The sequence below is a fragment of the Pelodiscus sinensis genome, chromosome 9 (assembly GCF_049634645.1).
Source record: "Pelodiscus sinensis isolate JC-2024 chromosome 9, ASM4963464v1, whole genome shotgun sequence".
In the NCBI taxonomy this organism is placed as follows: domain Eukaryota; kingdom Metazoa; phylum Chordata; order Testudines; family Trionychidae; genus Pelodiscus; species Pelodiscus sinensis.
This window is the reverse complement of record NC_134719.1, coordinates 60200040-60225510: the sequence shown is the minus strand read 5'-3', so window position 1 is coordinate 60225510 and position 25471 is coordinate 60200040. Positions and strand designations below refer to the sequence as shown.

The 25471-nt window shown below is 46.0% G+C and overlaps 1 protein-coding gene and 1 long non-coding RNA gene across 8 annotated transcripts in view; one reads left to right on the top strand and one right to left on the bottom strand.

The window, feature by feature from the left end:
• Positions 1 to 1483: 1483 nt before the first annotated feature.
• On the bottom strand, positions 1484 to 12415 carry LOC112546399 (uncharacterized). The gene is made up of 3 exons (XR_003090100.2): positions 11411 to 12415; positions 9934 to 10071; positions 1484 to 2029 (listed from the first exon to the last, which is right to left on the bottom strand). It is a non-coding gene; the product is annotated as an uncharacterized LOC112546399 (long non-coding RNA).
• A 307-nt stretch (positions 12416 to 12722) lies between these two features.
• The window catches only part of RALGPS2 (Ral GEF with PH domain and SH3 binding motif 2), a 212941-nt gene continuing 200192 nt past the window's right edge, over positions 12723 to 25471 (top strand). For all 7 annotated transcript variants that reach the window (XM_075936864.1, XM_075936867.1, XM_075936866.1 and 4 more), the window contains exon 1: positions 12723 to 12919. The gene's annotated coding sequence lies outside the window, so the exon portion shown is untranslated. The remainder of the gene's footprint in view (positions 12920 to 25471) is intronic.

Genomic DNA, 25471 nt, shown 5'->3' with positions numbered 1-25471 from the left:
CTAAAAGAGCACCTAAAGCTCTAGGATGAAGTCTGTGGTTGATAACTTTGCTTCTTGGGCACAGTGAAACTTTCTACCCTAAGGGTAAATCTCATCTGGGCAGAAGAAAGATATTTATTGGGGGCTGGTCAGAGACTATGGAACGAAGTCTCATGGGAACTAAGGCCTATCATATGCTTTACCATTTTCTGTCCAAGTGCAAGGTGCACTTCTTAATTTGGCCATAGAATACAGTGTACCATAAGTTCTGACTCTAGGTGCTGTGGGAAAAATTAGCAGGTGCTCAGCACCTGCTAGTAGCCAAGCTCTCCTCTCTTTATTTCCCTCCCCACTGCACCTCTTGCCCGCTCTGGGAGTGGGATGAGTGGGGATAAGGCGTGCTTGGGTGAGGGCATGGAGGCTTGGGAGTAGGGGTGGAATGGAAGTGGAGCAAGGGCAGAGGAGGAACAGGAAGAGATGAGGTGGGGGGCTTAAGCGAAGGGACTGGATGGAGGTGGAGCAGAGGTGGGAAGATGCAGGGCATGAGTGTGGGCTTGGCGAATGGGATAGAGTGGAGGTAGGGAAAGGGGTGGGGGAAGGTCAAGCATCTCCTGGTTAGAAGAGAAGATGGTGCCTATGCAGTGTACATTTTAAAAAAACAAAATTTACACACAGTTGTCCTCTAGGTATGTGAAAGAATAAGTATGTTAGAGAGAATGAACCAGACATGACAGTCGTGTTTCTTAATGGACTTAATGCTCAGCTGCTAAGGTGATGGCAGTGGTATAAGAACCTATAAGAATAGAATAACCTAGAATCTATAATCTGTGGACTCCTTCATGAATGACTTTTCTAGTTCATATTTAAAAGGTAGAGCTAAAACATACGTTAGGGCTGTGTCTAGACTGGCCAGTTTTTCTGGAAAATCAGCCACTTTTCCGGAAAAACTTGCCAGCTGTCTACACTGGCCGCTTGAATTTCCGCAAAAGCATTGACTTCCTACTGTAAGAAATCAGTGCTTCTTGCGGAAATACTATGCTGCTCCCGTTCGGACAAAAGTCCCTTTTTTGCGCAAAAGGGCCAGTGTAGACAGTTCAGATTTGTTTTCTGCAAAAAAGCCCCGATCGCGAAAATGGCGATCGAGGCTTTTTTGCGGAAAAGCGCGTCTAGATTGGCACAGACGCTTTTCTGCAAAAAGTGCTTTTGCGGAAAAGCGTCCGTGCCAATCTAGACACTCTGTTCCGAAAATGCTTTTAACGGAAAACTTTTCTGTTAAAAGCATTTCTGGAAAATCATGCCAGTCTAGACGTAGCCTAGAAGTTGTTCTCTTGTAATGTTTCCCCTAGTTTTCAAATGTCTTTTTCTTGTAGTAAATCAAATGGGATAAGTCTGGCAGCTAGCAACTGAGGTAAAAGGAAGCAAACTTTCAGCATTTTGGAAATTATAATTTTTTATTGGTAATGTTTTAACTTGTTATTTATTAATACCTATTTGTATAAACCATTAACCAGAAAGTCCTCTCCTAATAATCAGTAGCTATTATTACATACATAATGTTAAAGCACTTTTGTTTCACACCCTCACTATATCTGGCCACATTCTTGGGAAAGCATGAAGGGGGAACAAATAAAACCTTGTAGAAATGTGATAAGATTCTACCCCTTCATATTTTCAACATCTGTCTACTTTACATTACTTAGGACTTGGATCTCACACTCTTAAAATGATAAATTCCCATGTACATCAATGGAAGAGGATCAGACCAAATTACTTTATTAATGTCAGTTTTGGCCTCAGCCCCATTATATTTGTGGAATCTGCTTGCTGAGAGTGTTTTGAGATCTTTCCAAAATATACAGGAAGAATCTATTCCATGTAGGAAGTTTAGCAGCTGTCTCCAGCTGAGACGCAGTTATGGACACTAGACCTTTCAGGCCAGCTGTTCTGTCCGATGATTTTCTCATGAAGTGGGGCTCATTCACATAAACAGTGGCTTCTTCTAATGTCTTTTAAAACATTTTGTTGACATTTTCCGATAATACAGGAGACACTGGAAAACACAGATGTAAGACATTATGGGGTAGTGAGTAGATAAGCATGAATATTCTTATCTAAAATAGAATATTCTAATCTCCCTAAATTCCACATATATAGCAATCTTCAGATCAAAGCAAGGGTGGAGTTTGGGATGGAAGTTTGAGATCATTAGTTCAAGGGATTTCTGATGAATGGGGGGATATCATCTTAACTTTGCATATTTTTGATTGCTAAGGGCTATATTTTGATTATTCTTGTAACTAACTGTCTTGTAGTGGGTGCTAATTGCATTTTAAGGTTTTAATGTTTGTATGCAAAGAATATGTTACAACCTGACTCATGAGGATCCAAGTAGGAACATAGCCTCAGAGTAACTACTCCCTTCAGCCACAGCTCCTGATAAACCCTTCTATATATACAGTGCAATGGTCTCAGTGGAGATGGACCACAGGCTTTTGCTCAGGGCTTTGGACCAAGATGTTCAAACAAGGCAGCTGCATAGGGTGGCTGATTCTGCTTAAGGCAGCAGGACCAGTTGGGTCAAATCTGAGTGGCACTGCAACCTCATGTACCAGGTTGCAATCTGCTCATTCATATTTGACCTGGATGACCCTCCATCACAATGAAGAGGTGGCTAGGACAAATCTGAGTGAGTAGCACTTTGACCTGGAATTTGTTCCCCTACACCAGTGTTTCCCAACCAGGGTTCCGCAGAACCCTGGGGTTCCACAGATCATCGTCAGGGGTTCCGTGAGAAATCGTGGTATAAATAAATAATTTTTTTTCTTATTTTTTTCTTACAATGTAAGCTGATATATATATATATATATATATATAACAGCTCTTTACAAACCAATTTTCTTGACAATAATTTAGCAGTAATTGAATTGTACTCCCCGCTGTCAACTTTTTCTGGCCGAGCAAATGTTTTCATAGGTCGGGATTCCTCAGAATATGAAAATTATTTTAGGGGTTCCTCCATGGGAAAAAGGTTGAGAATCACTGCCCTACACTGTTCTGTCCTAACTACTGAATGATCAAAAGGCTGGATGCAGAGTCTGATAAACTCCTTTAGGGGGTGCGTCTCTCTGGTTGAGAAACTCTGTTGAGGGTGGTGAGGAAGGAAGGCAGTATATTGAGGTTTTACTGAAGATGGCAAACTGTCCTGAGTGGCCTTTGGGCATACAGGCTACAAAAACTGCTCCCAATTATCCCTGAAGGCCTTTGGAAAATGGAATTCTAAAATACTAAAGGTAAAGTGTATAGAATTTAAGGCCTAAGATATTTAAATTTTACCAAGCAGACTATCTGTATCCTACATAGCAAAGCCAATGATACGTGGTAGGGCCTTCAATGGAGCAACGCCAATGTGGACCTATATTTTCAGAGGAAGATTATTAATTATAGGTAAGAGATTAGTTTAGGTTTGTTTTACTCCATTCTTCCTAAACCTAAGAAGTAGGTTGGGCAGAGCAGAGACAAGAAGCATCTAAATTGATGCACTTTATAATGCTAAAGGATGGATTTTGGTTGACCTTTATGTGATTCCACAGTGGTGAAAAGGGAATTAGGAGGCTTCCCCACATAAGGAGACAGAACTGCATTCCTAACTCAAGGAAGCACAGGAACTTCAACTGTATTGCTCTGTCTCCTGGGAACTATTCATCCAAAAAGCTGTGGGGAGTAGCCAGAGCCACATTATGGCTCTTCAAGAGTGAGGCAAACTGAGCTTTCCTCTGTGCAAGTGAAGAGCTCTTGGAAACTTTCTCCAGTTCATGGTGGAAAGATTCCTGATGCTCCCATTAAAAACACATATCTCTGCACCATGAGCTAAGTGTTATCAGCATAATTTAGCCCTAATGAATTAGGCCTCACAACAACTCTGCAGTACTGACCTATCACAGGTACAATGTAGATTTATGCTTGATTGATACTTTTTCTGATGTGTAACATTTTTCATTTATTAACTAACTTGGATCAGACATTAAAAGAAGAGCTGTTTTTCCAAGTAGCTGATTAATCACTGTGATTAAAAAGAATGTATAGGAACAGATGGCAGGAAGACAGGATTTAAGCAAGGGACAGATGCATCCACATTAGGGAGCTTGGATAAATCTCTTGATCATGTCTGCTACAGAAATTCACTGTTTACTTAGGTGGTGAAGCATGGCTACATGGAACAATTAGCAATTGCTGTTGTGTATGTTTGCGATATTGCTCCGTTGGATTATCACTAAATCCTATTACAAATTGAGTCCTTTTTCCATAGAGAACATAATTTTGGGGATGCCAATATCCTCATTCCTAAGGTAAGATTGTGTAGTTGGACTCACAGATAAGCCTCTACAATGTCTGGGGAAACAATGTTGTGGAAATGTCTGATCAAAGACCCTCTCAAAAAAATCGGAGAAAGCTAATGTGAGAGCCAGCTTTTTAAACATGTCCTTAAAAAGGGAGAGGGAGCGCATGCAATATGAGGAAGACAAGAGAATAAAATTTAATTACTGCTGTATAACCAAAGTACCAGCTTATCCTTACAACAGAAAGTCTGAGAAATAATCAAACGTATGAAGGGTATAGTATCATTATTCACATGACTCTTGTGTGCATATATAAGTGTATTAGAAAAGCATACCAGCTCAGAACAGCTATTGGACAGTTCACATTTCCATATTTTGCACATCGGGAGAAATAACCCCAACTATACGTATAGTATGATGGGGGCTAATTTGGCTATGACAAATCAGGAAAGAGATCTTGGAATTATCATGGACAGTTCTCTGAAAACTTCCACGCAGTGTGCATCGGCAGTCAAAAAGGCAAATAGGATGCTAAGAATTATTAGGAAAGGGATAGAAAATAAGACCCAGAATATCTTACTGCCCCTGTATAAAACTATGGTATGCCCACATCTTGAATACTGTGTACAGATGTGGTTTCCTCACCTCAAAAAAGATATTTTGGCCTTGGAAAGGGTTCAGAAAAGGGCAACTAAAATGATTAGGGGTTTGGAACGGGTCCCATATGAGGAGAGGTTAAAGCGACTGGGACTTTTCAGTTTAGAAAAGAGGAGACTGAGGGGGGATATGATAGAGGTCTATAAAATCATGAGTGGTATGGAGCGGGCTGATAAAGAAAAGTTATTTATTAGTTCCCTAAATAGAAGAACTAGAGGACACCAAATGAAATTAATGGGGAGCAGGTTTTAAACTAATAAAAGAAAGTTCTTCACACAGTGTGTAGTCAACCTGTGGAACTCCTTGCCAGAGGAGGCTGTGAAGGATAGGACTATAATAGAGTTTAAAGAGAAGCTAGATAATTTCATGGAGGTTAGGTCCATAAAAGGCTATTAGCCAGTGGATAAATGGTATCCTTGGCCTCTGTTTGTCAGAGGCTGGAGAGGGATGGCAGGAGACAAATCGCTTGATCATTATCTTCGGTCCACCCTCTCTGGGGCACCTGGTGCTGGCCACTGTCGGTAGACAGGATACTGGGCTAGATGGACCTTTGGTCTGACCCAGTACGGCCATTCTTATGTTCTTATGTATTATATGTTACAGCATATTGCCTATCCAGTTCTATATAAGTTAGGAAAACTCCTTTTTCCCTCTCCAGCACTGTGTAGTCACATAAGGGTAAACTGCAGCCCAGCAATTAGTGTTTATGAAGTACTTCGAAATCCTTGGATGGACAGCATGTAGAAGTTCTAAGGGTTAGCAACACAGGTTACCACAAACATATCAAATCTGTCCTCTGCACTCTACTATGGCTTCCCATATAATTTCAAATAAAGTTATTAATCCTTATCTTGGAATGCTCCATGAGCGGAGCCCTATCTATCCAAAGATTGCCTCACGTTTTGGAATGAAAACCATGTTTGACAACTACCACCTGGTGGCACAGTGGCTCTCTCAACAATAAGAGTAAAGCTTGTCTGTGCAGAAAACTTTCTCCAGGGCAGACTGAGACCATGGAATTCCCTTTTCAAGAAACGAAGAACCATCATGAACCTCACTGCTTTCCACTACCTTTCTCTGACCTTGCCTTCTCTATTGTAAACACGCAGCAAGAAGATTTATATTTAAAAAAAATACACTACCAAACCAGGTGACCATATTTCTCTATGCTGAATACAGGATATCTGGTAAAATTACTCATATTTAAGCAAGCTCAATGGCACTCAGTAGGAACTATGCAGTAAAACCATTCAAATTAACATTAAGTTGGCCCAGCCCCTATTAAAAACACATATTGTATAGCTGGATTCTTTGTATTTACCTCCTTATCTTTTAAGGCTTTAAGTTTCACACTGGGGGAGGTAACACACACACACTCCCATACACCTCTCTTACACGGGGGTGGGGTGACGTTGACCAGTATTCTCTGCTCCATGCCTGGGTGAGTCCCCAGGACAGACTCAGTTCTCCTGGCACTACGTCATCCCAAGGCAACATGCAGCGGTCGGGGGGAGGGGGCGGAGGGGGAGGAATATGCAAGTCACATGCCTCCTCCCCAGATTAATGCTAGGGTTTGTGCCAGAATTTGGCCAGCAACAGCCTTTCTGCTCTGTGTAGGAGAGAAGGGACAGAAGCTGCTTCCAACTATGGCGGGTGGAGTTGAAGGGATGACCTGGCCTATGTCTTTGCAGAGCTCAGCTCTCCCCTCGCCTGCTTTTCTGTGGCTGGAAGCAGCTTGTCCGTTCCTGCCAGCACAGTATCAAAAGATAGCTAACACCTCCAGACTGCTGGCCACCAATATAACCCAGCCACTTCCAGTCCCCAGGCTACAGCATGGGCAGAAAGGGGTTAAGCCCTAAGGATGGGCTGTGCACAAGGGCTCAAGGATCCTGTGAACCCAGCCAGAAAGGTGCCTCAGCAAGGGAAGGTGCCTAGGAGATAGAGCAGCTCCACAATCCCTGGGGGCAAGACCTAGGGTGGGATGGATGAAGATGATGTTAAGCCCCTGCTTGTATGGTCGGGGCTCCAACACACTGGAAATGTTTCCTCCCTCCCTTTCCAGAGCTTAGCTGAGGCATGGCAAGGCTGCCCTGTGTCAGGGCTATGCAAGACTGGCACATGTGGTGCTTAGCTCCTGACCAGCAAACCAGGGTGGAAGGTCTTGGGGCTTTGCTGGGGCGCCAGCCCAGCCAGAGGCAGTGGGAGAAGGAAGGAGGCTGCAGGGCAGACTTTTGGTGTGCTGAGCACTCTGAGCAGGGGCGGATTCTCTGCAAGCACTGCGAGTGGGACATGCCTCTCTGGGGTGGCATATGGAGGAGGAGTGGGGCTAGGAGGGCTACAGGGGCAAACAGGCAGAAGACAGCAACTGGGGGAGCTTGTAAAGGGCCAATGGGTGTGCAGCAGAGGTGACATAACCAGCTGCCATCTGGTGCCCACTCACACTCACCAGCCACAGCAGCTTGCATTGAGTGACGGCTGGAAATGGGACAGGGGATGAGACCCTGTTGGCTGAGAGCCAGCATGTAGTGGAGGCTGAACGATGGACCACAGACTAGCTGCCAGCAACTGGTGCCCTAGTCGAACCATGCAATCTGTGCCCCCACCTCCAAAACCCTCAATGATATTGTGCCACCATTTGGCTCCCCATTTAACTTGGTGCCCTAGGCGACTGCCTAGTTCGCCTATATGGATGGGCCACCCCTGATGAACCAGCATAGAGCATGGCCATATGCTGCAGCATTGCCCTGCTGCCAGCCTTGCATGCCCACCCCCATTGTCAGTCATTGGACACCTCTCTCACTCTCTACTGGTGGGAAGATGAATGGTAAGCAGGATCATCCCGTACTTATGGAGCGAAGACACAAAATATGGGGCAATTTGCCTATTTTTAAGAAAAATTATGGACACCTGCAGGGGGGCTTCAATACAGGACTGTCCCTTTAAAACGGGATATCTTATCATCCTGCTACCAAAACAAGACACTGTACTGCACACTTTTCTCCCTCTGGGGAGAGGAGGAGAGAACAAACAACATGTGACAGATTTGTTGTCATGTTGCTTAATGCTCTTTTGGAAGATGCCCAAATACTAGCGATGAATGCAGTATAAAAACCTGTATAGCAGTCTCACTTGTTGTAACTAGGAGACCTGGAAATAGTAGCATTGTGCACATAGTACATTTGTACTAGTCTGTGGCTGACTGGGAACTACAATATTGTCTAAGCCTTAACTATTAACTTAACTGATAACTATTGGAATAATGTTTATTATTAGCTTCCTATTGAACTGAATTGACTAAAAACTGTACTGTGATTAAAGCAGAAAGACTATAGTCCTTAGTAGAAACTGAAATACATTATATTTGTATTGTGTTGAAAAAGATATTCAAAAAGGAAAATTCTGATGATATCAGTAACTCATGGGTTACTCTGGTTCTCATTCCTATTTTAACTTAAACAAAGACAAGGCCATCAGTCATGTACTGGAAGAGAAGTAGGAATATTCACAACTACAAGTTAATGACTATTTATCTTTCCGTAGCACGCTGTATAACGTTTAGTTTACATTTCTCACTAAAAGTACACTGTATTTTGCACATGGAAACATACACACATTTTATGTCAACTACTGAAGGGGGGGGGGCATTTAAATTTCAATTTATTTTATCTTCAATTACAGATATAGTGATAATTTCTAAATCAACAGGGTACAAATATAAATTCTCACTCATCAGAAAAACAATTTGGAAATATTTTAAAGTATATTCACTAACTGGATAAAGTAATATTTGTACTTTGGCAGTTTTGAGGATACATTATGTGAATGCAGTTTGCAAAGCCTTGTCCCTTTGGGATTTGCCAGGATGATGACATATGGGATATGCAGAATAGTTATACTTCTAGGAAGAGTGCATAAACAAACAAGAAATCATAGAAATATACACTTGATATTATTCAGGATATTCATGTGTCTGAGAAACAGCTTCTGAGATGCTACAATAATACATTGCTGTCTGGCTGTCAGATTAGTTTTATATAAAACTATGTTTTCTGTGAAATATCCAGAGTATGATGAGATAGTGGTATACTACAAGGCTGTGTCTACATTGGCAAGATTTTGTGCAAAATCTTGCCACTTGTCTACACTGTCCGCGAGTACTTGCGCAAGAACACTGACGTTCTAATGTATAAAATCAGTGCTTCTTGTGCAAATACTCTGACGCTCCCGCTCAGGGATAAGCCCTCTTGCACAACTGTTCTTGCACAAGAGGCCAGTGTAGACAGGCAATGTTAATTTCTTGCGCAAGAAAGCCCAATGGCTAAAATGGCCATCAGAGCTTTTTTGCGCAAGAGAGCGTCTATACTGGCACGGATGCTTTTGCGCAAAAGCACATCTCTTGCACAAAGGCACATGCCAGTATAGATGCTCTCTTGCGCAAATACTTTAACACAAAAACTCTTGCGTTAAAAGTATTTGTGCAAAATCTTGCCAATGTAGACGTAGCCCAAATGTTTTAGCAGCTCTCATTTGGAATAAGTGGCTCACTTGTGGTTTTGCCAATGGTGAACGTGGTTATACCAAATTCATGCCATACTATACTTTCATGTAGTTGCATCCTCTCTAACATTTCCTATCGTTTTGAGTGTTAACGGTTCAACTGCAATGTTCTGCTAATGTAGATTTTTGTATGGATTATTTAACAAAGGTAAAATTAATAGGCTGATGTATACTATTTAACGTAATTTTAATGTATTAAGGAAACTTTTAAAAGTTTTCCTTCAGATCTGTAATTAACAATTTGTCTTTGTTACCTAAAAGTAATGTTCACAATTTACTACGGACCTGAATGCCAGATGTAAACTGCATAAAATTAAGCTGATTACTGCAGCTACAATTTAACTATAGAGAAGTGGCCTGTGAGAGGAGAATGAAGAAAATGATACTTTCAGTGATTCCTTACCAAAGACTCAATGAGAAAAAAGTAGTCATCTAATGCTACACACTTCCTCTGCTTCACTGTTCAGCTTCATTATAGAATTGTCCTCAAATGGCCTCTGTGTTAAAATAGTCTCATATCTGCTCCTAATATTTTGACTTACTAAAAATATTTAACAAGAATTAACATTTAATGTGAGATTATAGATCCAACTTTCACAAACTTCAACACTTGTTCAGATTAAGTCATATTCACTGTTCCACAGTCTAACCGTGTCTTGTGTGAAAAAGTGTCTCCTTTATCACTTTTGGATTTACCACCTTTCAATTTAATCGCATGTCTTGTATTATTAAGCCAGGGAGAATAGAAGCTCTAGTCCGCCTTGGCCATTTATTATTTGGTATACTTGTCATGTCCCGTTATTCCTGTAAGGTAAACGATCCCGGGCTACTCAAGTGTGTCTCAAATAATCTCAAGCTACTCAATGCCTCTAATTGTTCTTATTGACCCCCTAGATACCTCTTCTTATTCTTCAAAATCCCAAATTATGTTATGGGTGATAATATTCCTGAGGAGACTGCACCATTTATACAATGGCATATTTTCTGTATTATTCTTCACCCTAGTCCAGGGCTACTCAACACACAATGGGCCTGTGGCCTATTTGTTTGCGGCCCACGGAGCAGTTTGGATTTACAAGGGGCTCAGCATGCGGCCCATGGGTCTTTGGTTGATATACGTTTTAGTAGTGAAATTCCTGGACTGTCATTGCTCATTAAAAGTCCTGTCATGTGGGTGGAAATTGGGTAAATATTGCATTTTTATTAATATCAGCAGAACTGACCTAATTGAACCTGTGTGTTGTGTACTCTTCCCTTAATCTTTATATTCATGCCCATCAGTGTGAAAGAAGCTATTTGTACATATTTGTATATATATGCAACCACACTTAAGTTGCGGGCCTCGGCATCTGCTGTGAGGTATCGTGGCCCATAGGGCTTCCAAAGTTGAATAGCCCTGCCCTATTCCTTATGCATCCTAATATTTTGTTTGCTTTTTTTACTGCACCTGCACATTGATCAAAGATGTTTAATGAGCTGTTGACAATAATGCCCATGTCATGTTCCTAAACTGATACAATTTAAACCCTGTAACATATATAACTAGTTTGATTTTTCCCTCTAATGGACATTAGTTTGCATTTATACATATTAATAATCAAGGGTGAACTTAATTTGCCTTCATACTGCCCGTTCATCCAGTTTGATAGGTTCCTCTGAAGATTTCAGTTTTCCATGGCCTTAACTAATCTGAATAATGTTATGCCATCTGCAGATACAGATATTTCACTGTTTATCTCCTTTTTCAGATTATTAATAAATATATTAACCAACATTGGTCCTAGTACCAAATTGAATGAAATTCTGCTGCTAAACCTTTGTCATAACAGAATACTGTTTCCCGTCTCTTAGTTAATTTTTGATGCATGACAATACTTAACCTCTCATCTCAGACTGTTTTCTCACTGGCCTCCTGTGGGAGACTTTCTCAAAGGTAATTTGAAAGTCTACATAAATTGTCAACCTGTTCTTTTTATCCATTAATTTACTGGCTCATTCTAGGAATAATAAATGCGTAGTGAGGCAGAATGGTTATCTCCTCCCTCAGTGAAGGAAAATGATTTATAAATATTTTCAGTTTTGCTTCCCTCCTTGCATTAAATACTGAGGTGATCTAACAGTCACTGTGCTAAACTTAGTTGCAGTTAGAAGTCTGGTGAAGTCTTCTTTCCACTCAGGCCACTTCATTGGCCCATTAAACTGAAAGCCCAGTGGAGAATTGAAATGTGGCATTTAATTTTCCTTTCCTTTAGGCTGGTTTGTGCGAGTCAACTTCTGAGTGTGTGCCTTGTGACAACAGAAAGGACTGCTTTCTTGTAATACCAAACACTGAACTTTTATTAGACTAAGGAAAACAATATTGGCTCGTTATGGGGCAGTCCCTAACATTATTCCCTATCTCTTTCTGCTTGGTGGGGCCTCCATCTTAATTTATTGTGGTCTTCACCCTGCCACCCACTGTCTATCCAGACTGCACCTTTCTCTTTGAGGAATGATGTAGGTGTAGCAGGCAAGGTAGGTTTGGACGGTGCTCATGGATTAGCGGGCCTACTTATATATTTCTGACATCTCTCTACAATGGTACTGACTTCAGTGTAGCAGACTAGAGAGAAAAAACTGCAAGTTTTTGTCTTAATTAGTTTCTTCCTTAATTAGGAGAGTGCCCAATGTGTGTAAAGCCAGCGGCAGGTGAAGCGGGGGTGCTGTTGCTAGGGGTGCTGTTGCTAGGGGTGCACCCACTGGCTGGAAGGAATTAGTAGCAAACACCCCTCGATACCCCCAGAGCAGGCTCCCCAGGGGCCATGCGCGGGAAAGGGCTCGAGCAGCCGCCTGCGCCGGCCCTGAGAGATGCTTCGGGGCCATTGGAATGTCTGCGGAGCCAGCGAGCGCGGCGGGCAACCAATCACAGGCGAAGGCTGCAAGCCGCTCCATCTCCCCCTCCCCAACCGCAGCGAGAGGGCGCGCGCGCGCCTCTCACCCTTTACGCCACCCCCCCCCCCCCCCGGCAGAGCGCGAGCCCTCCCCACTCCCAGCGACCGTTGGGGGCAGTTGCGCTCGTTGGGGACTGTCAAGCCGGGTGCGCGCGCAGCCTCTTGCGCCGCAGACGCTTCCAGCGTAGGCGGGCGGGGGCGCGCGGCCGCTCCTCACCCGGCGCCTGCGCGGATGGGCTCCTTTTAGAGCCCATTGGCGAGCGAGAGAAGGACTGGCGCGCATGCGCTTCCTGCCTTCCTCCCTGTTTGTGGTGGTGCCCGCTCTTCCCTCCCCCCGCCCCGGCTCAGGTAGCCGCTGCTGAATGACAGGAATCCTGAGCGGGTGAGCTGCCGCGGCCCCGGGCGCGGGTGCCCGCCTGGCGGACGGAGGGTCCCTCCCCTGCCCCGTCTCCTACGCAGGTGAGCCCGGGGTGCGCCCCCGCCGCACAGACGCTGCCCCCTGCCCCGGCGGGAGCGAGGCCGCCGCCGGCGCCGCCTCCCCGGGGAGCCGCGGCGGGGCATTGTCCATCTCCGCAGCGCTCGGAGGAGGAGAAGCCTCCGCTTGGATCTCGGGCGGGGCGGGCGGCGCCGGGGAGGGTCCGGACCCCGGCAACCGGCGACGGGTTCACTGACGCCGCCCTCCACCCACGCGCCCGCCCCGCAGAGCGCCGCCCGGGCCAGGGGGCGCTGGGGTCCGGGCCTCCGGCGCGCGGTGGGTGCAGCGGAGGGTGGTGACGCCAGGCCGGGGCGCTCGGGTCCCGGCTGGGGGCAGGGCCGGCCGTCTCCTCGGCGGGGTGGGAAGGAGCTGAGCGCTGCCGGGGGGTGTCAGGAGCGTCCCCGACTCATCCCAGCCGGCAGCGTAGTGCGCTGCGCGATGGCGAGAGAGCGCGGCCTCGGCCGGTGGAGGGGCCGGCTCCCCGCTGGACGGGACCCGGGAGCGTGGGTTCAAACGCACGTGTTTGGAAGGGGAGCGGCCCCTCCTCCGGGGCCCCACCGTTTCCGAACGGGTGTGTGTGTGGTCACTGGCGGGGCAGCGCCGGCCGCGCCTGAGTCAGAGGCGGACAGCGGCATGCGAGGGTCTGCCCGTGCTTTCACTTGGGAGGTAGAGCGCTTGTGGCTTGAATGCCTCCGCTGTTGTGAGGTGTGGGCATAGGGGAACTGAGCGCTGTGGCGTGTGGAGTGGGTCTGTGTGATGATGATAAGTGGCTATGGAACAGCTTGAGTCCCAGGATGGATTATAGCATGCACATTTTGAACTAGGATGGATTGCTATGGGTGTGGAGTGGTGCTCTAGCATAGAGACTTTTATAAAGTAGAGGGAAACTCTCTGGCCTGTAGCTGGGAATCATTCTAGTAGAACACCAGTAGGGATGGACTTGTAGACACCAGTCCTTTTTGGACATGATGGCTCTGGGAGGCATGTATATAAGAAAGAGAATTAGATGCAACTGTTTATGCAGATTGGTGATGGGGGGGGAAAACATTTGCTCTTAAACATGCAGTTGGAGGCCACTTCAGTTACTATCTCACAGTTTATTCAGAGAGTTGTATGCTCAGAGGAGGCAGTTTAGCCCAGCTGTTACTTTGTTTGGGATGGTAGGGGGAACGGACAATAGTGCTTCTATAGGTGAAAGAGACTGGTAAGATACTGGATTCCTAGTCAGAGACAATAAAGGGCAAAAACCAAATAACCAGGCAGTAGAGAATTTGTACCATTACAGTTCTGCTGTTTATTCATTTGAAGGTTGGCAGTTGCTATAGGCAGCTATTTTAATGGAGTTACCAATTTCTTAGAAAAAGTTTGAAGTTCTCTAGCTGTAATGATCTTATTGGTACCAGTTTTCTGTGTTAATTTTGTCAATGAGTGATGTATTTTTCAGTCAATTAAAGGTATTACAGTCATAACCAGTTGTAACTGTGTTTCTTTTATTGTGCACAGTACTGTAGACTCATTGTTCAAATATTTTAATTTTGATGTTTTTTAATGTTACATATACACATATGAAAAAAACTTTAGAACACTTAAGACTTTTATGTGCACCACCAAATAAACACAAACTGTACTGACTTGGACCCTGATTATGTTATAAGATCTTCATGCAGATTATGTAATTCCTGTGAAGAACATCATTATACCTGGGGAAGTTCTGCAACAAAAAATGAGAAAATCTGTACATGATATTTTAAAATTCTGCACAGTTTATTTGTAAAAATAACAATATAATCATGCCAGTTTCAATTATTTTAATAGTTTATTTAAACTACAATACAGTGGATGGAGAATATAAGTGAGGAGGATTGGAGGAAATCCCCGATTTCCATTTGTCCAATAGTAATGTAGGCATTACCTTTTATTTCTAGTTATTAGTCAACAAATATATGCAGCCATCATATATGTATTACATCATAAGTAAGAAAAACTTAAAAAATAACGAATACTCTCGCAGCACCTTAAAGACTAACAAAACGTGTAGATGGTATCCTGAGCTTTCGTGGGTACAACCCACTTCTTCGGATGACACTGAAGAAGGTTGTACCCACGAAAGCTCAGGATACCATCTACATGTTTTGTTAGTCTTTAAGGGGCTGCTAAACCAGTGTTTCTCAATTTTATTTGGCCATAGAACCCTTTTAAACTTGAAAGAATTTTGCAGAACCCCTAATATCAGTCTAACATATGGAGCTGAAAGAGTAGACCACAAATAAGTAAGCATGATGATAATAAACAAATACTAAACAAGGTCATGAGATCAACATTTAGTATAATTGCACATACAGGCAGTCCCCGGGTTACATACAAGATAGGGACTGTAGGTTTGTTCTTAAGTTGAATCTGTATGTAAGTCAGAACTGGCGTCCAGATTCAGCTGCTGCTGAAACTGATCAGTTTCAACAGCGGCTGAATCTGGAGGCCAGTTCTGACTTACATACAGATTCAACTTAAGAACCCCAGGCATCCCCAAGTCAGCTGCTGCTGAAACTGATCAGCAGCTGATTCCAGGAAGCCCGGGGCAGGGACTTCCTGTAGTCAGCCACTGGTCAGTTTCAGCAGCGGCTGACTTGGGGACACCTGGGGCAGAGCAGCTGGGGTGCTGCTGGGTTGGTCCAGTGGCACCCAGAGCGGCACTATGGGACCAACCGGCAGCGCCCCAGCTGCTGTACCACAGGCGTCCGGAGCAAAGCCGCGGAGCACGGGGGCAGCGGGACAGCCCAGACACGCTGTGGCTATCCTGCTGCACTCGGGCTCCGCGGCTTTGCTCTCCTCTGCTCCCCGTCCCCCTGGTCTGCAGACCAGGGGGACGGGGAGCAGAGCAGAGCAAAGCCGCGGAGCACGCGGCCAGCCCAGACGCGTCTGGGCTGTCTGCTGGCCGCGTGTTCCGCCGCTTTGCTTCCTCTCCCTGGTCTGCTGGAGACCAGGGAGAGGGAGGGCCCCGTTCGTAACTGCTCTGTGGTTGATTAATGGGCTATAGCTATTCAAATGCATCTACCCGCTCACAGCTTTCCCTAACATGTCCAGCAAGAGAAGTTGGTCATTTTAAACTACAAATACAGGATAGAGAAGATATAGGAGACACAAACAGTTAATCTCTGGGACAGCTTACACATAGGAGAGTGTCATCAGGATCAAATACATAGAATGGAACCCACAACACACAGAAATGTAGACTATGAGCAGTCTAAGCACACACCGAATGATGGAAAGGAAGGAAGACTGGATTAATTTCTAAAAATGGCAAAGTTTGTGTGCCCAGACATATCAAATTAAGTGTAACTAACTACTTGCAGAAAATGAATCAATGTAAGATGGCACGTGGCTATGATTTACCAGTTACGTGCTGCAGACACAAATTACTACAAAATTGTACCACTAACTTTAGTGGCACAGAAAAACGTTGTGTGAACAGTGTGTAAATCTCAGTACAATATTTTGATGGTTAGAATCTCAACGTTTGTATTGATTTTTAAATTACAATCATCCTTAAATAAGCATTTGCAAGGATTTACCAATATTCCAATATATTCAAGCCATTTGCTGTTTATAATTAAATTTCAGTATTCTACAGAACATTTACATGCTTACAAATTCATTTTTACCTTGGCAGATTGCCTACCCAGTTTTAAACAAAGTTATCACTACACCTTTATCAAGATATAATTTTTTATAAGTATGCCTCTACCACACTGTATTCAAAAGGTTATTATGAGCTTAAATTGCAGCTGTCCTCTAAAAATGACTCAGGATGTGTCTCAATTTCCATATCAGATGTACTCAGTTCTCAAGTTAAAGTTATCATCCACTTTAAAAAAAAAAAAAAAGACACACTACTAGCCTTGTGAACTCAATTTGGGCTTCAAGAGATGAGATGTGGATTCTCATGCAAGTAATCGTAAGTAATGAAGGTTTCCCAGGCCAAACAATGGTCTTAGTGACAGCTGAGCAATCTTTCTTCCTTCAAAGGTGTAAATCGATTACAGGCTCCTATACAGGCAGGGGGCAAAGGGTGTGATAGTTCCCTCCCATCATCCCCTAAGTAAGCATGCTCCGTCCAGGGAGGGGAAGGCAGGAGCAGAGCGCTGCCTGAGCCTCCCTCCCCACCCCATGCTCTGACCAGCCGGAGGAAGGCTGGGAAAGATTTCCCTGCTTACTTGAGGGACCACGAGGAGTGCAATCACACTCTCGTGGTATACATTTACAAAAAAGAGCAAGCGTGCGCACACACACACACACACACCAGAAATTCCTGTATACAGGCCCAAATTGGATCAATTTTATTACAGGTTAAACCTCTATAGTCTAGACTTCCATAGTCCGGCACCATCCTGTGGTCCAGAATCTCCACTGGTGCTCCTAGGCTGAGGCACTCAGAAGTAAAAGCTAGCCTCATGCTCAGCAATTCCTCTGCAGCACAGAGGAAGCTCTGGTAGGATAAAAGAGCTCACTTGCAGAGCTCAAATTCAGGAATGTGGGGGAAGAGTGAGAACAGGGGACACTCTGGGGAAAAGGTAGGGGTGACTGCGGAGGCCCCAAGACTGGCATCCAGAAGCACAGCCTCATGGCAGGTACCAGGAGTCGCAGTCACCCTGCCTCTTCTCCTAAGCTACCTCCCCTCCCCTCTTGGTCGATACCTACTTACTCCCCTTCCCACATGGGAATCTCTCTACCACTATAATCTGCCATTATATTGCTTAAATATTCTGGTATACATTTTATTTTATTTAAATTTAAAGTATTAAGGTGAGCTTGCCTTAGCACCACTGCACCACCAACCAGGAGCCACCTGAGATAAGTAGTGTCCAGCTGGAGCCCACATCCCAAACTTCTACCCCCATCATGAACCCCCTCCTTCACTCCAAACCACTGCCCTAGCACTGAGCACCTCTGCATCCAAATGCTGACTCAGAGCCTGAATCTAGAATCAGTCTTATCTGGGTGAGGCTTCCACCTGCTAATTAAACACTGAGGAAGAAGCTGAATTGCATCATCCCAGAAAGACTAGACAAAAGGCTACACTTACGTGTCACCAACACATTGAAAACACTTAACTCTATGTTAGTCTTCCTAATGGCCCCACACACAGCATGAACAGGAGGCACCCCACACTTGACAGCTCTTCAAGAAGAGCAACTGCTCACAACTACTCACTGAGATCTGTCCAAGTGGGGGAAAAAAATCATTGAAGAGCAGTCCCATAATCCTGACAAGAATTTACAGGCAAGTCAGCAATACCTTAACACTATCAAAAGTAGCTGGGAAATCTAATGTCTCCAGTATGGACACCTTGCCTTTATCTATGGAGAGGAGATAGTCTAAAGTGCTATCAGACTATTTGTTTAAGTTTATCCTTATTAGTCTGACATTGACCATCCATTGCAACAGGCAAGCCTAACGAAACATGTAGATGGTATCATGAGCTTTCGTGAGCTGGTCATCTGAAGAAGTGAGCACAGAGACAACGAACACTCCAGTCATCTGAAGAACTGGGCTATGCCCAGGAAAGCTCATGATACCATCTAAATGTTTCGTTAGTCTTTAAAGTGTTACCAGACTATGGGTTGTTTTTTAAGTTTATCCTGTACAAACTAACTCAGTTACCCCTTTGAAGACTAATAAGGGTCAAACATATGAAAGGCATCTAGGCACCATGGGACTTGTCTCACCACAATCTTACCCAAGGAAGGATGTCTAATTAGGACGGCGATGTGGGACCAGCCCGGCAGGACCCCAGCTGCTCTGCCCCGGGCTTCCTGGAATCAGCCGCTGATCTGTTTCAGCAGCGGCTGAATCGGGGACTCCTGGGGCAGAGCAGCTGGGGTCCTGCCGGGTTGGTCCCACATCGCCGTCCTTTGGCGCTGCGGGACCAACCCGGCAGCACCGCAGCTGCTTTGCCCCAGGCGTCGGGATTCGTCCGATGCTGAAACTGACCAGCAGTGTCAGTTTCACCAGCAGGCTGAATCCTGACGCCTGGGGCAGAGCAGCTGGGGAGCTGCTGGGTTGGTCTTGTAGCGCCGCCCCTCAGCGCTACGGGACCAACCGGGCAGTACCCCAGCTGCTCTGTCCCAGGCATCCCCAAAAGCAGCTGGAGTGCTGCTGGGTTGGTGCCGTAGCGCCGCCCCTCGGCGCTGGGGGACCAACCCGGCAGCACCCCAGCTGCTCTATTGCAGGCATCCCCGATTCAGCTGCTGCTGAAACTGACCAGAAGCAGCTGAATCAGGGACTCCTGGGGCAGAGCCTGACTATCGTAAGGGGGGGCTATGAGGGGTCTGGGGTGGCATCCCCTCCCACCCCACTCCAGACCCCTCATAGCCCCCCCTTCCGATAGTCCGGCACCCCCTGGGTCCTAAAGGTGCCGGATTATCAGAAGTTTACTGTAATCAGATTACACTACCCAACCCTAAAGCAAAATTTTCAATTCAGCCTCATTTACTAAATGAAAGCAGAAGTTCAACTGGTTCAGAGTAGGTATAAAAAAGCAATATAGTCACAGTGAAGTCAGACTTCAGTGGGAAACAGATTTGGTCCCAAACAATTCTTTAAAAAACACGATTTTGCAGGGATAAACTAGTTTTTCTTGTGAAACTGCTAAGTAAATACCTGTTTAAGCCCAGAAAAACAAAATTATTATTAGACAACAGTATGAAAATTACTGAATTTGATAATAGTTTTGCAGTAATATGGTCTGTTTAATTTTAACTAAAGGAAATAAAACCAAAAATTGCCTCATTCTAAAGCTGTGTGCTATTGCCTTGGCTCTTTCAAATGGAACCTGAAACTTCTGAAGTCTGGGAATTCCCCCTTTGTCTTGGGAAAATAATAGTTTTAAGATCAGCGGTAGGAAACCTAAGGCCCCAGGGTCGATGCGGCCACCAGCTTGCCTGGATCGGGCACCTGAGGCTCGGGGGTCCCCTCAGCATTGGGGAGCCTGTGTTGGCGCTCCAGCTCCCCTACCTTCCCCCTGTGGGGTGGGAGCACACAATCTACTAGCCTGGGGCCCCCAGGCTCTCGTGTGCAAGGAGAACGTGGAGAGTGTCTTTCTCCTTCTCAATAAGGGGCCACACATCAGTAAGGGTTTGATTTTTTTTCCTTCTCAATTATGTACGTGCCCCCTGCAATTGATTTTTCTATAGGTCAGCAGCTCCCACCCAAAAAAGGTTCCCCACCCCCAATCTAGATAGAGATACATCTGGTATCAATTCCAAATAATTATGAAAGATTATGAAATTCCCTCCAAGATCCCACACCTCCTCCTGCACCACAATCCCTTACCCCAAGCACCCTTTTGCACCTAACCTCCATCCAAACTGCACACCTGCTCCATTAATATCATGGAAGAGTGCAGCCCTTGAGCAACTAACCAAATTCTTTGAATAGCCCCCCATCAAAAATTATTGCCCACGCCTGCACTAGACCCTGATGCCACAGTCTGATCTATACAAGCAGCTTCTTGCACCAGCATAAAACCCAGTTAACTTAAATCGATATTTCTAGGGGAATTCTGCACCACTGTGTGCACACAGAATTCATATCCCCTGAAGATTTTTTTGCTTCCCTGCAGAAAAATGACTTTTGATGGGGAAGGAGGAGAGCTGCAAGAGTGGTCATGTGCTCCGCCCTAGCAGCAGCGGAGATGTCAGTCAACCCTGGGGGGCAGGCAGTGTTTCCTCTAAGCTGCTTGGCAGCACAGCTTCACAGGTGATTAATCAGCCCCGCCCAGTCAGAGGTTCAGGACTCCCTGCATGGAGCTGACTGACTGGGCAGGACTGATTAATCACCTGTGAAGCTGTGCTGCCAAGCAGCTTAGAGGGAACACTGGGGGCAGGGCTTTGTGAACATGGGAAGACATCAATCACCACTGGGGGGGGCAAGGCTGGGCATGTATATGCAAGTGAGAGAAACTCAGTCCCTCTCGCTCACTATTGCAGCATGCCTAAGGTGGTGTGGCAGGGTTTGAGGTATTTCTGAGGTAGGCATGGGGAAGAGCAGAATGAGGTAGTCTGCTTGCTTAATGAATTGTTCCCATTATTCTTAGTGAATTTCCCCAGGCATATAAAACAAGTGCAAGTTTTAAAAGTTCCTTTAGATTGCCCAGTAGTAAAGGAGCCTTTTGTAAACAACAATGTGGACTTATAAATGCTTAGGGTGCTTAGTGATTAGAATGGGTCCAAATTTGAGCTGGAAAAAATTCATATCAAAATGTGATTTGTGAACTGTTTACTACTGGCCTTTCTGATGATGATCAGTAGCCAATATAAATTTTCAATTTCATTCCCCAGCCCTCACTTACGTTCAAAAGCTTCAGAGGGGTAGCCAAGTTAGTCTTAACTGGAAAAACTTAAAAAACAACAATTAGTCTAGTAGCATCTCACAGACTAAATAGTTACAAGAGGCTGATAAGAACCTTGAGTTTGCACTCGGAAAGGAAGATGACCAACACCAGATACTACACAGACATCAAGAACCATTAGCACCTTCATTGTTTGGTTGGTTGATAATGTGAGAGCCATCCAATATCACCATTCAAACCATTAGCATAAGAATTAAACTTGTGAATGAAGTTTAGCTCCAATCCTTCACTGTGTATCTGGCTTCTGGAATTGGTCTGAAACTAAATAGTGACTTGGAGATCTAAGTGGGTTGTGCCCATGAAAGCTCATGATACCATCTACATGTTTTGTTAGTCTTTAAAGTGATTATTTGTTGTTTTTTCCTGTTACAGACTAACTGAGCTACTCCTTTGAAGCTTAAAAACAACAAATAGTCTAGCACAGTGTTTCCCAAATGGTCATTTGTGTTTGCCACAATAAGTGTCCCTATGTACACTCGTGCTACATAGTCCTGCATTTTGCTTCAACTACACCAGACTAACACGGCTACATTTCTATTACTGTCCCTATGTAATCCCAGTTTAGCCAGAGAGTGGGGACGACAATGTCACTATTCAGCGTTGTGCACGCAGTCAGTCAGTGGCAGGATCACCTGTTATATACCACTTGATGAAGATATTCGCAACGACATTGCGGATCATCTTCGCGATTTATACACAAACATCATGAAGTAGTTTCCAACCATAAATGACAATAACTGGATTCAAAATCCATTAAGTATAACAGAAAAGGCAGTAGGTTTTTCTACGCAATATTATGAAAACGTGATCAAAATCGCTTCAGACAGCCAATTAATACAAAAATGTAAAGAAGTTTCTCTGATTACATTTTGGGGTGGCTTATGTCAAGAATATTCAGCTTTATCAAGACATGCAGTTGGTCAGTTGTTACCCTGCACCAGCACATACTTGTGCAAAACTGGATTCTCGAATTACGCAGCAACAAAAACGAAATACAGGCAGTCCCCGAGTTACGCGGATCCGACTTACGTCGGATCCGCAGTTACGAACGGGGCACTTCCTCTCCCTGGTCTCAAGCAGACCAGGGAGAGGAAGCAAAGCGGCGGCGGAACGCGCGGCCAGCTGACAGCCCAGACGCTTCTGGGTTGTCAGCTGGCCGCGCGCTCCGCTCTGCTCCCCCCCCCCTCTGCAGACCAGGGGGAGGGGGAGCAAAGCGGAGAAGAGCAGAGCGGCGGAACGCGCAGCCAGCTGACAGCCCAGACGTGTCTGGCTGTCAGCTGGCCGCGCGTTCTGCCGCTCTGCTCTGCTCTGCTCCGCTCTGCTCCCCCTCCCCCTGGTCTGCAGACCAGGGAGAGGGGGAGGGGGAGCAGAGTGGAGCACGCGGCCAGCTGACAGCCCAGACGCGTCTGGGCTGTCAGCTGGCCGCGCGTTCCGCCGCTCTGCTGTGCTCCGCTCTGCTCCCCCTCCCCCTGATCTGCAGGGGGGGGGGGAGCAGAGCGGAGCACGCGGCCAGCTGACAGCCCAGATGCGTCTGGGCTGTCAGCTGGCCGCGCGTTCTGCCGCTCTGCTCTGCTCTGCTCCCCCTCCCCCTGGTCTGCAAACCATGGGGGGGGGGGGGAAGCAGAGCGGAGCACGCGGCCACCTGACAGCCCAGACGCGTCTGGGCTGTCAGCTGGCCGCGCGTTCCGCCGCTCTGCTCTACTCTGCTCCTCTGCCTAAGCCACCTCTGCTCTACTCTGCTCCTCTGCCTAAGCCACCGGATGCCTATGCTTATGCCCAAACAAATCTGTTGCCTTTAAGGTGCCACAGGACTCCTTGTTGTGTTTGCAGATGCAGACTAACATGGCTACCCTTCTCATAATTCTGAGAGTAGAAGCAGAGAATATTCCTGGTGCACTTTGGAAAGCCCCAGTTACATGTAAAGCCCTTAATTATTTCAGGAGCAATGTCTGCCTTGATCACATGAACCTACATTCCCATAATTTTAATGTTTTCATTTTGGTCAGTTTCTTACATGGAGATCAACCCCTGGCAAAGAATTCTGCCATGAAGTTGTATTTGGTATTGATAGATAGGTTCTATACTGCTGTAGCAATTCTCAGGTAACGTCCCCACGCACAAGTTATATGGATGGATTTTATTGTAAAGCAGCTGTCAGCACTTAAACCAAGTTGAAAGCAGGTCTCCAGTAGGTCTTTTAGCTAGTATAATAATACTGGTTAGGAATATTATTCTTTATAATGATTTTAAATGGGCAAAATGTCCTAGTGTAGGTTCAGTTATCTTGGCATATAAGTCTGTTTACCAGTGTACTTTAATTCATTTGGAGAAATGACTTAAGCTATATTGGGAAAAGTTTGTGTAGCTATCTTCCCTCCTGATGCAGGAGATGAGTGTGCTTTGCCCTTGTTGCTAACAAATCTTTTCTAATGTAGATAAGACCGTAGTTGTCCCCATAAAACTTAGTCACTTTTGTCTACATGATTATTACAAGTCTCAAAGGGCTAGCTGTGTTAATCTTTAACTTTAAAAACTACGTGTAGTCCTATAGTACCTTAGAGACTTAACAAATACACACACACACACATATGTTCTAGGGGGCTGTGCCCCCTGCTTGCTACGCTCGCCAACCCCCTCTCTCACTGAGCTCAGCTGCGCTCTCTATGGCCCCAAGTCACTTGCACCATTCTCCACTCCCACCCATGACTCCCCTGGATGGGCCCTTCTATCCGAACGCTCTCAGCCCATTCCACCCGCTCGTGCCCTTCAGTCACCAGTTAGTCCCCCCTGCCCGCACCCTTCCAGCTCCTGCCCCACCTGCCAATAAAATAGTCCATGGCCCACAGCCCTCCTTTCCATCTCTAACCCTACCTCTGTCCTCAATTCCTACACCCACCATCCTCCCTAACCTCCTTTCCCCCGCCCGTCCTCCTCCTTCCATCCCTACCCTCACCTCCATTCTTATACCCACCCACCCTTTCTACCTCCTGCCCCTCCCTACTCCACACTGCCTATCCCTATTCTCTCCTCCTTCCTCCATATTCTTCCACTCCCAATCTTCCCTAACTCCTCCCCCTCCACACCCACACACTGCCCATCCCCCTGCCTCCATTCTTCTATCCCCTCACCCCCATCCTCCTCCTCATTATTGCAGCACCTATCTCCTCATGCATCCCTCCTACACACACCCTGCCCCCTCCCACGAACAGGCAACCTAACCAGCAAAGAAATGGCACCAGGCCTGTATGCAGGGATTTATTGCGGGGGAGGAGGGGAAGGAGCTGCTCCTGGTACTGTGATAGGATCTGGGAAGCTACCTGGAGAGAAGGGGCAGCGCAAAGATGGCATTTCTGGGATGCTGTGAAATGGGAAAGGGGGATGTCTGGGCAGAGGAAATGGAAAGGAGGCAGAGAGAGAGCAGGGGTTCCTTTGGAATGCCAGGTTGAGAAGCGGGGATTGGAGTCTGTGAGGGGGCAGGAGACGGGCTGAGGACACTCATGGAGGATGGAAAGAAGGCTGGGGAGCCATGTAGTGAGGGGGGGTCTCCAGATGCCGCTGTGCAGAGCAGTCTTCCCACTTGGCTACATTGGCAGCCGCTCCAAATGCTGCTGGGCCTCCCCTTTTTAATGCCTCGGGCTGCCGGACTGCAGTGGTGGTTTCCACTGGGGTGGCTCAGTGCTGGTGCAGCCACTTAAGGCGTGGCGGAGTATGGTGCAGCGGGTGACCAGGGACACAGAACCTGCCTCTGTTCCCTACATCAGTGGACTGCACCCCAGGCATCGCATCAGCTGAAGCAGTGCCCCAGGCTGGAGGGCTGAGAGCCCCTGCTTGGGAGGAACACAGCCTTGTGGCTTCTGTGGCTGGGCGGCAAGCCAGATATCAGCCCACCCCACGCACACAATTGCACACTATAGGTAGCCACCAGAAGGGGACATAGCACAGTGGTGGCTTCCCCCAAGCAGGAGCATGCAGCCAGTGCTTCCACTTAGCCACCAGGCTCACATGAAGCACCATAGGGCCTCTGGCCTCTGAGAAGTTGGAGACCTTCCCCGGGTCCAGCCACCCCAGAGTCTCTATCTGGGACTACACTGCCAATCAATGGCAGTGGTGCTGCTGAAGCTCCATTCCC